At 37.5% G+C, this 16,127-nt stretch overlaps 1 protein-coding gene across 16 annotated transcripts in view; it reads right to left on the reverse strand.

Moving 5' to 3' along the window:
* Nucleotides 1–1,713: 1,713 nt before the first annotated feature.
* Nucleotides 1,714–16,127, reverse strand: part of LOC308037247 (uncharacterized protein) — a 38,345-nt gene continuing 23,931 nt past the window's right edge. For 6 of the 16 annotated variants that reach the window (XR_013921752.1, XR_013921753.1, XR_013921754.1 and 3 more), the window contains 3 exons: nucleotides 16,043–16,111; nucleotides 10,125–10,213; nucleotides 1,714–8,954 (listed from right to left, as the gene is read on the reverse strand). The gene's annotated coding sequence lies outside the window, so the exon portion shown is untranslated. Of the gene's footprint in view, nucleotides 8,955–8,997; nucleotides 9,167–10,124; nucleotides 10,214–13,410; nucleotides 16,112–16,127 lie in introns of those variants that run through there. The other 10 variants (XR_013921749.1, XR_013921750.1, XR_013921751.1 and 7 more) reach the window with 10 other exon arrangements.

Below are 16,127 nucleotides of genomic sequence, written 5' to 3' on the forward strand. Positions count from 1 at the left end.
ACTTTAGTCAGGAAGAAAAAAATCATTGGAAGGCACTATTTTAATGCAACTCCGTGTTTGAGCATTCATTATGCTAGTGATAGTAAACTCAAAATGTTTTTAATTTGAGAAGCTTCACACTTGTTTATTCTCCCTGAAGTTCTTACCATGCTGTCAGAACAGCATGAAAGGGGACAACTCTTTATGAAGGAAACAAAAATAATTATTCTGTTTAGGACAAACTGCCATGCAATAAATGAATTTTAAACATTTACACCTGCCAATTACATTCTGCCAAAATAATTTCCTTCATTTCTTCCAAGCACGGTGCATTGTATGTCTGATTTGGAAGAACACAACCTGACATGACTTGGAGACAATATGAAGTTGTGCTAGTCCAGGTCCATCCAAAGGAGGGCTGACTGAAGACCTTTTTGAAATCTATAGGATTTAAATTAAATCCCAAGGGACTCTCAGTTCCTGTGGAACTGCACTACAATCTCTCTTCTCCCATTTAACTTCCCTGGAAAAAAGAAGGACCAGAATTTCCCTCTCACCTATTGTACACATTTGCCCAAGGGGACAATTGGCTTTTTGGGGGTGGCTGCCCTTGCGGAGTTAAACCTTATAACATGCGCAGTCCCCAGAGTGGCCATATGCCCAACCTCAGAGTTCCTGACCTGTCTGCCTTCTGTCAGGTGGCTACAAGGGGCAACCTACAAGTGTGAGTCTGAATTCACAAACTAACTGAAGTTGTCATTATGGTTCATCCATATAGTGCAGATGGATGCCAGGTTTACCTAGTGATGTGTGCCAGCAAAGGCATCATTTTTGTGCTCTTTGTACACACAAACTATGTACACCAGATTGTACCATGTGCGGCTGAGCACATGCAACTTTGACAATCTGCCTCTGTTCGACTTTCCGTTTCACAATTTTCACTATCAAATCTGTTTGACTTCATGGTATGAACTGGTTTCTATGTCTTGCTGTGTTAGAAAGATTTCTTTTGATAGAAATGAAGCAGTAAATGCAACAAAGCCATTGTCTTGTCTTTACTTAATCACACAGAGAAATGTACATTTAAGTACTGGTAACTGGCATTGCGGGGTTTGCCTAAGAAACGTCTCACCCTTAATTGTATTCAAAATGGAAAGACTTTCACATTAAATTAACCTACATTAGCCTGTTGCCATTCTTAAGAATTACAATAAGTAATTAAAAACATGCTGAAATTGACTCTCCAAAATATCAGAATAACTATAATGAAGCAGACATTTGATTGATGTTCATTCGAGAGCTGTAAATCTAAGAGACCCTTAACCATAGATTGAGCATGTCAGCTCTGCATAGCCTCAGTCTGTCTTGTATGATCATTTATCAGTTGAATTCAAGTTCAGAGCCATTTCACCATCAGTGCCTGATCTGAGGAGACACTTTCATTTAAAATAACATTGAAAGCTGATAAAAAACCACTGCAGCTGCATTCCTCTTATTTAAAGAAATAAATCAGTCTGTGAATTACTACCCACTACTCTGCACAACAAATATTCATACTCATTCAAATGTTGAAAATGAGAAACTTAAGAGTTTTCAGCAGTAATGGATATGAGGTTTGATTTGTTTTCTGTCTTGGCTAAATTCACTAATCTTTGCCTCTTTTCTGACATATTTTCTACAAACTCCTGTGTATTTCCTGTGCATACAATTTCTGTAGGGTATCAGATACTAGAAATCTTCAGTTCTCTTTGATCTACAGTGACTCTTTGCAAAGCTGACTTCAAGCATTTACAGAGGATGCAATGATACAATGCATTTTAACAATGAACATAAAGTATGTTTTTGAACATGTCATCTCTTTTGATGTGTGAATGTATGTTTCACTTTTTAGAAAAAAATAGAAACAGTTTAACAGAACAAGAATTAACAAACACATTCCAACTTTAATCTGGTTCCATATTATGGAAAACATTGTGACAAACACAAAGAAAAATAGCATAAAACAAAAATGAAAGACCAGATTAAATGTGAAAAATACAAATATATGTGTTGATAGTTTGTATTTCTTTAACATACATATATGTAGCTGTGTCTTAAATAAATAATTCTACACAAGTACCACAAACATTGTGATACAGAAGAAGGTTAGTATATTGTAATCAATACTCTCCAGCACAACTTTAAAATAGCTAGTTACAAAAAAATGTACATTTTTAATATATTTTTCAAGCTTCAGGGGAAATAATTAAGCAAATACCATTGATCAACAAAATTAGAACATGTAACCAGTAAGAGTTTAGCAGTCCATGGGACACATATACATTAAAACGAGATTAATATATTACATTAAATGTATGAGTGAAGTAACAGACCTTATGAAGTGGAAAAATCTGTTAGGAGGAGAATGGACACTTTGAATTTTAAATACCATCCTTCTCCTGTCTGTAAATTTACGATAACTTTAACCATAGAGTGCTGATATTTTATCTAATCAACGAAAACTGCTATCTAATTTATCAAGGTCCAGTTCATGAGGTAAATTGAACAGCTGTAAAATTTTTTCATCTTTCTTCACAAATAAAGGTATTACACTAGAGAAACAGACCTTTTTAATGAAGAGAAGCACAAAAACTTTTAAAAAGATGAAAAATATTGTATCAGGTGATAAACATTTTGTTAAATAACAACATGCAGTTTGGACGGCTTGGCTTATTTTCCCTTGAATATGTGAGGAAGGAGTGGTAAGTGGCAATGACATATAGTATTTTCTGCCTCAAAATCACCATTGGAGTTCAGCTCCTGTTCAGTAATAACTAAAAGACAAATGTGTCTGATAGTCATATTCTGCCCTACGACTCAAATCATTGATATGCATGAAGAGTTTTAAGTAAAAAAAAACCCTGTATCATAAAAAGATCTTCACAAAAACTATTCTACATTACCCAGCACCTTTCACAGCATTTATATCAGAATGAACAAAGTTTTTAGAAATCTTCAAGTTCTTTGCACTGTCTATGTCTGGTTACAAACCCAGAACTCCATGAGCATTTTAACTACAAACAGTAAATTAAGAAAGATGTAAGGGAATATTTAAATTTATTTAATTGTTACAAAGGATGGAGAAGTGACATTAGAAGTACTAACCAAATTTACATTCAGTGTTCTCCAGATATTTTTCAGGCACTTCAGTCACCAGGTCACACAGTCTTCGATGATTTCATAAGACACATAGAAGATATTTTGACCACAAGAGGGCTCACATATTTTATAGTTTCTTTTTTTAAAAATAAAATATACTATAAAATTATAACAATACTCAGGCTAAATTCAAGGCAAATACCTACTGCCCAGATAGTCACCCTGTCACGAAAAAATAATTTGCCTGGTTCTTTAATAAACTATCAGCAAAAAATGTAGCAAAATTAAGTATGCTCTCATCATTAATTGGTTTTTCATCAAAATGAATCTGTTTCTATGACGATACAACAATTAGCTATGTATAAAATGACAAATTCACCTCTTATTTAAGCAACTAATCTTAACAGTCTCTCCTCCAGTACCTATCTATTCAGGTAACACAGTGTATATTCATTAAAGTAGAGCTGGTAAGAATAATAGAACTCTGTTTTTCTTCAGAGGCTTGTATTATTACTAAAAACACTGATAACACTGTCGTTATGTTACCAATATAGTCTATTCTTACCATTTTTAGATGAGAAGATAACTGAGGGTATATCTCAATGAATACTGAACTTAATGAGAAACTCTCCATTGACCTTAGAGATATTGTATCAAACTAAACAAGCATGAAGTACAATGCAGAGCGTTTGCTGTGCAATGGAGGTACCTTCATTAGAGTTCACCAATAGTAGGACTGGAATTACTGCATTTCCACAACTTCGATTGGTGTTGTGGAGATAAAAAAATACAGGAAAAGATCTGTCTGAAATACAGTAGAATATGCAATTAGTGGAGAATTTTGTCCTTTAAAATTTGGTATCAGTCCAGATGGATTTGAAATACACTTGAAATTCTGAAACAAACAAACAAACCTTGGAAAAAATTAAATGCAACGTTTACAAGATTAAACAGATTCCATCAGGACTCCATAAATTTAAAATTAAAATTTATCTGATTCAGTTTATCTGATCAGTACTAGTGACCTCCAGAGTGGACTGGTCGCATTCATACTGGTCCAGGTTCGGTCCCATGGGGCACATGTATAGATTTTAGATAGTCTGTAGTTTTTGTCCTAAGATAGCACTGGTCTATGAGAGAGGTGTTTTTATAGCATGGTGCCAAATACATACATCGCATGTTCTAAGATGTGGCCTGACGTTATGTGGTAGAGGTTCTCCTGCCCCTCTACTCTGCCCTGGTGAGACCACATCTGGAATATTGTGTCCAGTGCTTGGCCCCTCAGTTCAAGAAGGACAGGGAACTGCTGGAGAGGGTCCAGCGCAGGGCAATGAAGATGATTAAGGGAGTGGAGCACCTCCCTTATGAGGAAAGGCTGAGGAAGCTGGGTCTCTTTAGCTTAGAGGAGACTGAGGGGTGATCTTGTTAATGTTTACAGATATATAAAGGGTGAGTGTCACGAGGATGGAGCCAGGATCTTCTCGGTGATAACCAATGATAGGACAAGGGGTAATGGGTTCAAACTGGAACACAAGAGGCTCCACTTAAATTTGAGAAGGAACTTCTTCTCAGTGAGGGTAACAGAACACTGGAACAGGCTGCCCAGGGAGGTTGTGGAGTCTCCTACTCTGGAGACATTCAAAACCCGCCTGGACACCTTCCTGTGTAACCTCATCTGGGTGTTCCTGCTCCGGCAGGGGGATTGGACTAGATGATCTTTCAAGGTCCCTTCCTATCCCTAACATTCTGTGATTCTGTGGGCATGCCATCTCATGTGTACTGCCCATGTGGAACAAACCAGCACCAGAACTGCTCAGGGTTGTCTTGAGGAACTGGTTGCTCTTTTCCAAAAAAGAATGTGAGTGAAGCAATAGAGACACAATGAAGTTGAGAGAGAATTGAGGCCCAAGAACAAATGCGAGTATCTACACCATTAAAAATTATTTGTCAGTATAGATGCAGTTCTAGCACATCTGGCTGTCCAAGTGTTACTTGCCCAAGAAGCAGCACAAAGCTTTTTCAAGGGGTGAGATTTATACTAGTAACAGCTTTAGATCAAGGGAATTCATAACTTCTCCAAGGTTTTCAATCTCAGTCACAGCTTCATGGCAAATCTGAAAGCTAAGTCTCGAGGAGCTGTGCTGGTGTTGTGTGACTGACCTACAAGCACTACAGTTCTCAGCTGGTCTCCATGACTGAGCAGAGCTTGGTGGGAGCCTCTGTGCTCTTTTGCTAAAGTTCATTACATTTGGTGATTAGAAGGAATTTGTGGGTTTTGACAATCAGCATTTTTCAGCCCAAATGTTTCAGAATATAGAGAAGAAAGACGAAGATTCAAGAGACAAGGGATAGAGCAGAGGAGAAAACTGGCTAAGGAAAACACTATGCATAAAGGAGAGCTGTGATCACACAGAAGCTAGAAACAAACACTGTGATTTTGGGACAGAGAAAGTGTAGTGACAGAAAATGAAGAACTATGAAACGAGGGAGATGAAAAAGAATTCTGGGAAAGAGAGGCATTAGGAAAGAAGACAAAGAGAAACAAATAGGTCAAAAAATAATATTAATAGCTTAAAATCTCATTTAAGACTGCAATAAGAAAGACATTAAAGAAAAATGTAGCCTAACATGACAGAAAACAAGTTTTGTTTTTAAGAACTCTGATTACTATTAACACAGCTGTACAAAATCACCTGTCTGAAATGTTTAGCAGTTACAAGCTGGTTAACAGTATATTATTATGTCTATTAATATTTAATTCCAATCTTTTAAACTCAGCTATTACATTTTCAAATGCTAATGACTAGGTAACAGAATAATGTATATAACTGCTTAATTTTCACAAATATAAATTGTCAAATCTATAGGCCTGAAGTATTTTATCAATACATCAATGCAATGATACTAAAACTGTTCTATAGAATCTGAAATTTCTTTTTCCACATTCGTAGAATCATAGAATCATTTCAGTTGGAAGAGACCCTCAGGATCATTGAGTTCAACCATAACCTAACCTAACTCTAGCATTAAACCATGTCCCTAAGAACCTAATCTAAAGGCCTTTTAAATACCTCCAGGGATGGTGACTCCACCACTTCCCTGGGCAGCCTGTTCCAATGCCTGACAACTCTTTCTGTGAATAAATTTTTCCTTATATCCAATCTCAACTTCCCCTGGTGCAACTTGAGGCCATTTCCTCTTGTCCTATCACCTGTTACTTGGGAGAAGAGACCAACACCCTCCACGCTAGTTGTAGACAGCAATAAGGTCTCCCCTCAGCCTTCTTTTCTTCAGGATAAACAGCCCCAGTTCCCTCAGTTGCACCTCATCAGACTTGTGCTCCAGGCTGCTTACCAACTTTGTCTCCCTTTTTTGCACTCCCTCCAGTACTTCAATGTCCTTCTTATGATGAGGAGCCTAAAACTAAACACAGGATTCAAGGTGCGGCCTCACCAATGCTGAGTGCAGTGGCACAATCACCTCCCTAGTCCTGCTGGTCACACTATTCCTGATACAAGCCAGGATGCTGTTCGCCTTTTTGGCCACCTGGGCACTCTGCTGGCTCATACTCAGCTGCCTGTCAATCAACACCCCCAGATCCCTCTCTGCCAGGCAGCTTTCCAGACACTCTTCCCCAAGCCTGTAGTGCTCCATGGGTTTGTTGTGACCCAAGTGCAGGAAGGCACTTGGCCTTGTTAAACCTCAGACAATTGGTCTCAGACAAATGATCCAGGCGGTCCAGATCCTTTTGTATGGCCTTCCTACCCTCCAGCAGATCAACATGCCCACCCAAGTTGGTGTCATTTGCAAACTTAGAGTGCACTTGATCCCTTCATCCAGATCACTGATAAAGAGGTGAAACAGAACTGGCTCCAATACTGGCCACCAACTGGATTTAGCTCCGTTCACTACACCTCTTTGGGCCTGGGCCTCTAGTCAGTTCTTTACCCAGGGGAAAGTGTGCTCGTCCAGACCACGAGCTGCCAGCTTCTCCAAGAGAATGATGTGGGAAAGGATACCAAAGGCTTTGCTGAAGTCTAAGTACACAATATCCACAGCCTTTCCCTCATCTACTAGGTGAGTCACCTTGTCGTAGAAGGAGATCAGGTTGCTCAAACAGGACCTGCCTTTTATAATCCCATGCTGACGGGGTCTGGTCACTTGATTTTCTCATATGTGCCATGTGATGTCACTCAATATGTTCTGCTCCATGACTTTCCCTGGCACCAAGGTCAGACAGGTCTGTAGTTCCCTGGATCCTCCTTCAGGCCCTTGTTGTAGATGGCTGTCACATTTGCCAGCTTCCAGTCAAATGGGATCTCCCCAGTTAGCCAGAATTGCTGGTAGATAATGGAAAGTGGTTCAGTGATCATCTCCACCAGCTCCCTCAGTACCCTTGGGTGTACCCCATCTGGCCCCATAGACTTGTGGGTGTCCAAGTGGCGTAGCAGGTCACTAATTATTTCCCCTTGGATTAGTGGGGCTTCTTTCTGCTCCCCATCACTGTGTTCTGTCTGAGGGGAATGGTGTTGTATTACTTTGCTCAGCTTCCTTTCTAAGATAGAAAAAAAAAAGTGTAAAGAGAAGTTGTTAAATCAACACAGAAGCTTCTTAAATATCTTCAAGGCTCATCTTAAAATTTTGGCCACTACCCTTCTGTGGTTTGCCTTTCTTGACCTTTGTGTTTCTTCAGTTTCTCCATTTCAGCGGTCTGGAAACCTCCAGCAGCTTGCTGTTCAGGTACTACATTTGTTATCTGAAAGTGAGTAAACCAGTGTTTGTTTTCTTTGCCAACTATGCAAAAACAAATACGAAGTTTTGCTCACACACAGTGCTATTCCTGGGACAAGTTTTCCCATTTGGGCCTGTTAGATATTTCCAGTATCCTGTTAAAAATTGAAAGGTTTTGTAACCTAAGACAATAGTTCAAAGTCGGCTCTTTATTTTTTTTTTTTTTAAATTTTTTCTAAGGATTGTGACAGGCAACATTTTGGCAGCTATTATAAAAACAGCACTGCGGATAGTTATATGCAACCTTGTCCTATCTATATAGGTCTTATCTCATCGTACTGCTATCAATGTTAAAATTGTCATTGCCTTAAATTCGATGAGGACTCAAAACCTATAATCATAAATTCTCCATGGCAAAACCAGTAGTTTGTGGAAAGTATATGGTCAAACAATTACAACAAAGAACTGAGCTCCTGATTTAGACCTAACTCTGATTTTCACAGTTATGTCTATACTTGGGGTCCAGGAATGCTTTCTAATATTTGCTTTTGTGTGGGTACCCTGACTCAAATCAGTCCCATGTCAAGTGTAAGAGCTAGGAAAATCTGGTACACAGACTAGAAGGGAGCTGTGGCATATATCTAGTGCACATGATTGGGTGGAAGTACCTATGCAGGTGCCCACATAGCATCCATATCATACAACTGGTACACAGCCTGACTTTCGATCTCCACTGTCCTTTCTGGGAAGCTGATTCCTGTTTCAGAGAAATGTAATGAGAAATTCTGCAAGGTCCTGGGATAACGTTTCTCCATAAATGTCTACTACTAACACTACTTTAGCATCTAAAATGTTAAAGACACAGTAGTTCTGTGAGATCCATAAATTTTAAAAAAGTCTGTACATAAACATATATAAAAGATACACCTAAATGTATTAGCTTGTAATAATTAAAAGACCACCTTGCCCATAAGTTCTTCCTTCTGTTTTGTAAGGTGTTGATTTTGCAATTCTCGTTTCTCCTTGGGCATTATAATTTCAGTTTCACTTGGCATTGGAAGATTGGTCATTATAACTTCTTTTTCTTCTACTTACAGTGCTGAGAACTGACAAAGAAAGTCTAATGAGCATACAAACCTGTTTTAGTTTCCTGTAATACTTTTATCATTCAGGAAAAGAGAGCACCATTGACTAGGAATGCCATATCAGAAACCTGAAAGAAACTAAGCAACCTCAAATCTTCCATTCTCTCTCAGCAGGATGTCATATATATTATTTTTCCAACTGTAAATTATATTATCTATATGATAGAGCAAATCTGGAAAAAAAATGATGAGAGGCTTGTTCAGTCATCCCTCCATCCATCTGGTGCTTCTTCACACCTCACACAAATACAGGGTGTTTCAAAAAGATGCACCCAATTTGAAATCACTAAATCTCTGCAACCATGAACTGCCCATGATTAACCACCATTAGCAACTAATCTGGAACACAGGGCATTTCCAAAAAGGTTACTAAACTTGATAACTCATTAAACCGTTTGTACATTTTGGTGTAATTGTAACATGTTGCCGTTGTGAAACATACTGCTCTATGAAATTTGGCCTATCTTTTTGAAACGCTCTGTACATATTTCCTCTCCCAAGATACATTTCATCCCCATTGCGTTTCCATACGTGTCCACACAAACACAGTGGACATGAACCTGGTAAATCAAACACATTATCAACCTGTCTGTTTGAACAGAACTTCCAGGCTTTTGGTAGTTTTGTATTAAACCCTAGCCCTATCCAGATCAAGTCCTCATTGTGTTTTTTCAGCTGCAGATACATTCAATTTTCTCTCACATACACTTACGAATAGCTATGTGGCTAGTTCAGAGGTGGAAACACCACAGTTAAAGAACAGATAGTATTGCCAATATATTGCAGCATCAGGCCTTTTAAAATAATTTTATCTACATACTATGAAAGCTTCAAATAAAACTCAATGTAAATGTTACTTATTACTAAATGACTGTAAAACCAATTGCATGGTCAAATTCTCCTTACACACATGGATTTTATACTGGTGTAACACCTTAGATTTTTGTGGCAATATAGCTGGGTAAATTGAGAGTTTGTACAAGCAGAATAAGGCCCATTGCAGCTATACACAAAATGGGCTGGATGTCAAGCCATGGAATAACAGTGCAAAGCAACTCTAAAGCCACAAGATTTGATTCCTAGCTGCTTGTAATATAAGCATAACAGGGCTTCTGTAACCCTTCCTCATACCTTCGCCAACTGTTGAGGCACAGCAGGGTAGAAAAGACTGAGTCTAAAGACTTCCCGTAGTCTGAAGGTCCCCAGATCTTGGGATGGTCCTGTGAGGAATAAGCAGCACTTTTAAACTCCAGTTCAGTATGACAGTCAAAAAGAAATGAATGACAGTTGCACTTGTGTTTCATGTAACATTTGCTGTGAAAAGATAGTAAACCCCCCAACTTCAATGCTAAAGGTAGCTACTTCCTAGGCTTCAAACAGTTAAATTTTAAACATATAAATTCCCTGCATTATATTTTTCCAGCTCACTTCTTTCCCTCATTGCAAATCATTACTACGTTTCTCATTAGGTCACTTTAGTCCCTTCTAGGTTTTGATATTCTTTCTACTGTGTTTTTATTTATTCACATGAAATCTCTGTCATCACATGTATCTCTCAAAACCACACTGTTTCTGGCTGAAGAGTAAATCTCTTTGCAAACACAGAAAACAACCATAAACTGGATTAAAATTCAACTTTTGAAGATGGTCAAGACTCCTATGCCTTTTCAAGAGCATCTCCAGCTGATTGAAGTGCATTCTTAAAACAGAAGGAGTAAAGATCAATCAAATTAAATTTTATTCAGATTTATATATAAAACTGATAAGAAACACTGAACACTAATCTATGAACCATTAGTGCATTAGTGCATTTAAATGTTTGCTTTTCAAAAGCTGGAAAAGTATCATTTTAAGTATTTACTACTGTTACTCATTCAACTCACTGCAGAGTGACAGACTAAATTTTATACCCTCTTTAAGATGACTGAAGGTAATTAAGCAAGTTTCTGCCCCCTATTGATCTATCTGATGAAACCTGGATGAAGGGCTAAGAAACTACTGCTTTCTTCCTTCCACTCAATTTAAGTTCTTATGTGCCATTGTTTTATTTTATGCTAATGTTGTTCAGAGTAGGACACCAGGGCACCCCATAACCATAAGCCTACTGAATATTCTGCACTGTGAGCTTCAGCTCTCAGTGAGCACCCTTGGTACATTCGCATGGTCTTTGGGCTGCCTCAACACATGACCATCTGTCGTGATTGCATGGTGCCTCTCCACAACTGGGTCGGACCATTGCCTGAGGGCATTAGGTTCCAGACAATGCTGGTTTAGATGAACAGTTTGGTTAACACTCCAAGGGCCATCTGTTCTACAGGAAATCCTTTCTCTGTGTCATTAATGAAGTGTTCCCAGCACATAACTATATATTTGTCTCCTTTTATAAGCTTTTATGTGATGGGAAGTATGAGGGCATGTTATTTGCCAATGAATTGTTTGCAAAAATACCAAATTTCATTACATAAGTTTGCTCGATACACCTCTTAGTACACATGAACACTAACTATTTGGCAGAGGAAGTCTTTGCTTAGCTAGTGTTTCAGCACGGTTACACCACCTCAGTACTTCAGGCAATTTAAAAGAACTAAACCTTAATCTAAACCTTGCAAACAAAGTCTATTGCTTCCTGTAAATCAGAACATGAATTTAACTATGGTGAGGAAGTTGAGCTCCTCTGTAGTGTAGGTTAGACTGTAGCATATTAGCATGGTGATTATAAGAATTACATTTCAGGGAAGACCTTTCGTATTTCAGATACGTAATCAAATGCATAATTAATTTGTAGAAAATTAAGCATGGCCAGAATCTAATAACTTTTTTTTTAAATAAGTTTTTCATGTTCATTAAGCTTTTCATTCATTGTTCAAACACACTCAACTTTCTGGCATTGGAACTGTAACTTACTGATCAGGAAAGCACATTCTACAACTAGTCTTTCGGTAACTTCTCCTGCTCCTCCTAATCTCATTTTCATCTAACAGGTGAAAGTTTGAAATACAACATATCCTACTTGTCTCAGTACAAAAAGCTACTTACAGCTGTATTGCTAAAACTATTTTTACTTCATTTCAAAATATGATTAGATTTCACCCTTGACAAGACTCCTAATTGCCTAGAAGGTTCTAAAAGTGAACCCTCTTGGCTGAACAGCCATGAGGGCCTGGAGACAGATGAAGATAGAATGGATTTACAGACTTGCTCAGAAGGCTTGATAGGTTTTTGCTTTATGCCTAATGTGGAAGAGTGTTGTAAATATTGTTGTAAATATGTGACCTGACTGGGAACCTTCCATTTTGGGGAATTTCAGGAATATTCTTCCTTCTTTCTTAAGTCCTGAAATTACAATTACTTGAGTAATTTTAAAAAAATCTGGAACCTTAAGATTTATGTGCTAGCCAAAGGTTACTGCCTTTTTTTTAAAAAAATTTAGTTATAGCTTCCACTACTTGCAATACATCTGGCATCAAAATTTTTTTATAAATGTCTATTCAGATCATAGAGAAAATTCACTCGTTTTAGTCTACTTAAGTTCAGAAAGGTCTGGCAAACTTGAATGAATCTCAACAATATTAATAGGACAGATGTCAACCCTAATAAATGCTTTTTCCCATTAATTATGATATTATTATAAGGTTTTATGGTAGTAAGGAGAAACCTTGAAGAATATAAATACTAAGGAAGAAAACCATTCAGTATGTACTAAATATCAGGAGTTAAGGGATGAATTTAGGGAAGCTGGAAAACAGAATGACAACAAGAAATTGAACTACAAATGAGAGACATGAAGCAACAAAACAGATTTCAGAACAACTGTGACAATCTTATTACCTGTGACACTATTTCTGCTCTACTATTATACCCTTCCCATCATGACATTACTTGGCTATGAATTATTCGCTTTAAATGAAGAAAAGAATAAAAATCACTCAATAAGTAAAACCTCCCCATTAATGGGACTAGCTGGAATGATCTAATATACTTTTCCACCTATAGTCTCCTGTTTCTGTAATAAACACTATTTCTTACTGTGTATATCTCCAATTTTATCAACAGTGCAGTATGCAGTAATCAGCTACCACTGAAACAGAATATAAACAGATATCCTATTATTTTCAAAATCTTCATCTGTAGCAAAATGGCTTTTCCAGTGTAAATATAATCCCTATCTAGATACATAAAAATTTCTAGAGGTGAATGCAGGTGTCCCCTGCTCTATCTACAAAACAAAATTACACAACCAAACCTGCTACAGTACAAACACCAAGTAAAATATCAGCTAACACCATATGTGTACTTAATAGTAATTGAATGGTAATTGAAAACTAGTTGAACTTTATTGAGTGTGCTATTGTGTGCTCCTTCAAACCCACAGTCAACAATTAAAAAAACTCTGCAGCAAAGCCTTATGATACCATTTAGTCTTTTACTCATTAATAGCAGATTGTATCTTGAAAGCACTTCAGGCCATGCCAAAGTCTACACAGTTTTGGAGAAGCACCGTCATCCCAGAGCCGTGGAGCTGTGGGCAGGGTGCCAGGTGGGGCATGGACACCCCATGTCCCCCCTGTAATGGCCAACGAGGAGTGTCAGGTCTGTGCTTCCATGCGCTTCTTTAAGAGACTGAAGGGAATGAATGTCCTTTGGTGTTTTCAGAAGGGTGCATGGAGGAGGATTCATGTACTTTCTTGCGGGATCAATACAATGTTGATCAATATCAATACAAAACCATACAAAAACGTATCTTAAAGCAATTATGAAGGGTTGTAGAAACCAGAAAGAACAACAGTATGAGTACTAGTAGCATAACAGAACTGTGGTTATTATGGATGGGATGTTATTGGAAATTTGGCTAACAGGAAAAAAAAAGGTTGTAAAATGACAGTAGTACATTGCTCAAAAATAGTATACAGCCAAGGGTCATGAAAGACAGAACAGGAGAATTGGGTATTAAAGGAACACAGAAAAATGTAAGCTGTGTTTCAAAGTCCTCAAAACATTTCTAACATGAGAAGAACTAGGCCAGGTCATTTTAAAGCTGAAACTATAATCAAGGGCTCCTTGAGTTCCTCAGGTATATTCAGACAGGCACAGACTTTGTCAATGGATAGTGGGTTTTTGACATACTTATTACAGAAAAATTCACAAAATACTAAAAGAAGCAAGAGGAAGAAAAGTGTTTTGAACCACAAGAATTATACCTAATAGAATACTGGAAAAACTGAAATTCTTATTTTATTAAATTGTACTGGAATAAAAGAGGAGACCTAAAAACCTGCCCTTAAAAGGACAGAAAAAGGTTTTCGAGGTAGTGTAGAGGCTGATTTTCAGTCAAAATTTTATGTCGTTGCTGCTGAGATTTTACTGTATGATTAAAGAATTAGGGAAGGTAGAGATCTGGGTAAGTGTCAAAGCAGTACATAAATTACACTGAATCCATTAATATAAATTAAATTATTCAATAAAGGATATTCCTCTATGTCTGTAACTTTTGGAGCCATAAGCCTAAGTAACTAATAGATAATTATTAATAGTATTTGTTGTTGTTGTTGTTTAGTACAATCAAATACCACTTTCAAACATTACACATATTTCAACTACCTTAGATATGCTCCAGTTCAGTTTATCTCAGCATATGGCTTGTTCTCACCACATGCCATAGATTTCTAAATCTAACTATGATTAATAGGATATGTCAAATAACTGTTGAAGGAAATCCAGTTTCAGAAAGTGAGGCTGATTAATACATTGATTTAGATATTAACTTCTAAGCATTGACTTTTTCTTTTCCTATTATTTGAAGCTTTAGAAAGATCAAGGATATTAAGAAGCCTTTCCTAATATCCTGAGTCCTGAAAGCTACAAGCCAGTAAGATTACTATATAAATATTTATCTGTCAGATTTCCTTCAACTGCATATCTTCATAATGCCTGTATTATTGTTCCTTGAAAGCTGGGACAAGTTAGGCACATACATTTGCAAGAATAAGCAACCATACTTCATATCAGTTATAAAGACCTAGAGGAACTAGAGGGTCTCCACGATAGGTATCTCAGTCATTTCTCAAGAGCCTCCCAGCACCACCCAGGACCCACACAGGATTTTCCTGGTAGTTACTGGCTCAGACACCAGTTTTACCCAAATGCCTGAGCAACATTTTCAATTCTGCTTCTACTTCCACAGTCCCTTTGGAATCTTATCCTACTTAGTTAACCTTGATGAAGTAGAGGAAATATTTTTCACATGTGGGCAGACATGCATCTCAGCTTAAGCTTCAGAAATAAAAGTCTATTCAATACCTCGACTACCTTTTTATTTAAACTTGCTGTGCGAAGACACTGTTGTAGTAGAGTAAGCTGTTGGTCTTCTGCAATACTATGGCATGAGCTTAAGGTAGGATTTGTGCTGCTTTTGGTCTTGAAATATGTAGGTATTATGTCAAACAGCAGGCACCCTGCTTTTCTGTCTCTGTGATTCATGTAATTGCATTTTTTGGTAAAGCACTGCTGCCTGTGGACAAAACTAGGATTTGAGGTCTAGTATTTAAATGTTTTTCAGCATTTTTAGCTATCTATGAGATACAATGGTAATAAAGGGATTTCTTCCGTCACTACATCGTAAATTGAACTGAAATCTGCAGTTATGCTTACTCACTAATTATAGCTGTCAAACATCACACCTCGTGACCTACCATGCTCATTCTCTCTAGATTAAAGGGCAAGGAACAGTGGGTACATTTCAATTCAAAAGGGTAGGGAGTAGAAGATATGGACCTAGTCTAGTAGTGATGTTACTTAACTCCATATAGATTAAATGGAAAAAAGACTGTTTAAAAGGGTATAATTGAAATGTAAATAGACTGTTACTGGTGCAGTGTAAGGAAAGTATTTAATTACTCAGTTAAAATGCAAATGTGGGCTTAAGAGAAATCAGCAGAAAAAGAAAAACTAGACTAGGACAAATAAAATAGAGGTATAATACAAGCAGAGCACTTTGCATTATTAGCCAATAACATCTATATTTTACTTAGGAAACCAAGTTAATTGCGTACTTTTTTCTGTGCCACACCCAGGACACTTGGAACTTCTGTCTTTGTATTTTCTCTCTTCTCCTTCCGCTGCTAAAAGGAACCACCA

This window comes from Nesoenas mayeri, assembly GCF_963082525.1.
Source record: "Nesoenas mayeri genome assembly, chromosome: 2".
NCBI classification, from domain to species: Eukaryota; Metazoa; Chordata; class Aves; order Columbiformes; family Columbidae; genus Nesoenas; species Nesoenas mayeri.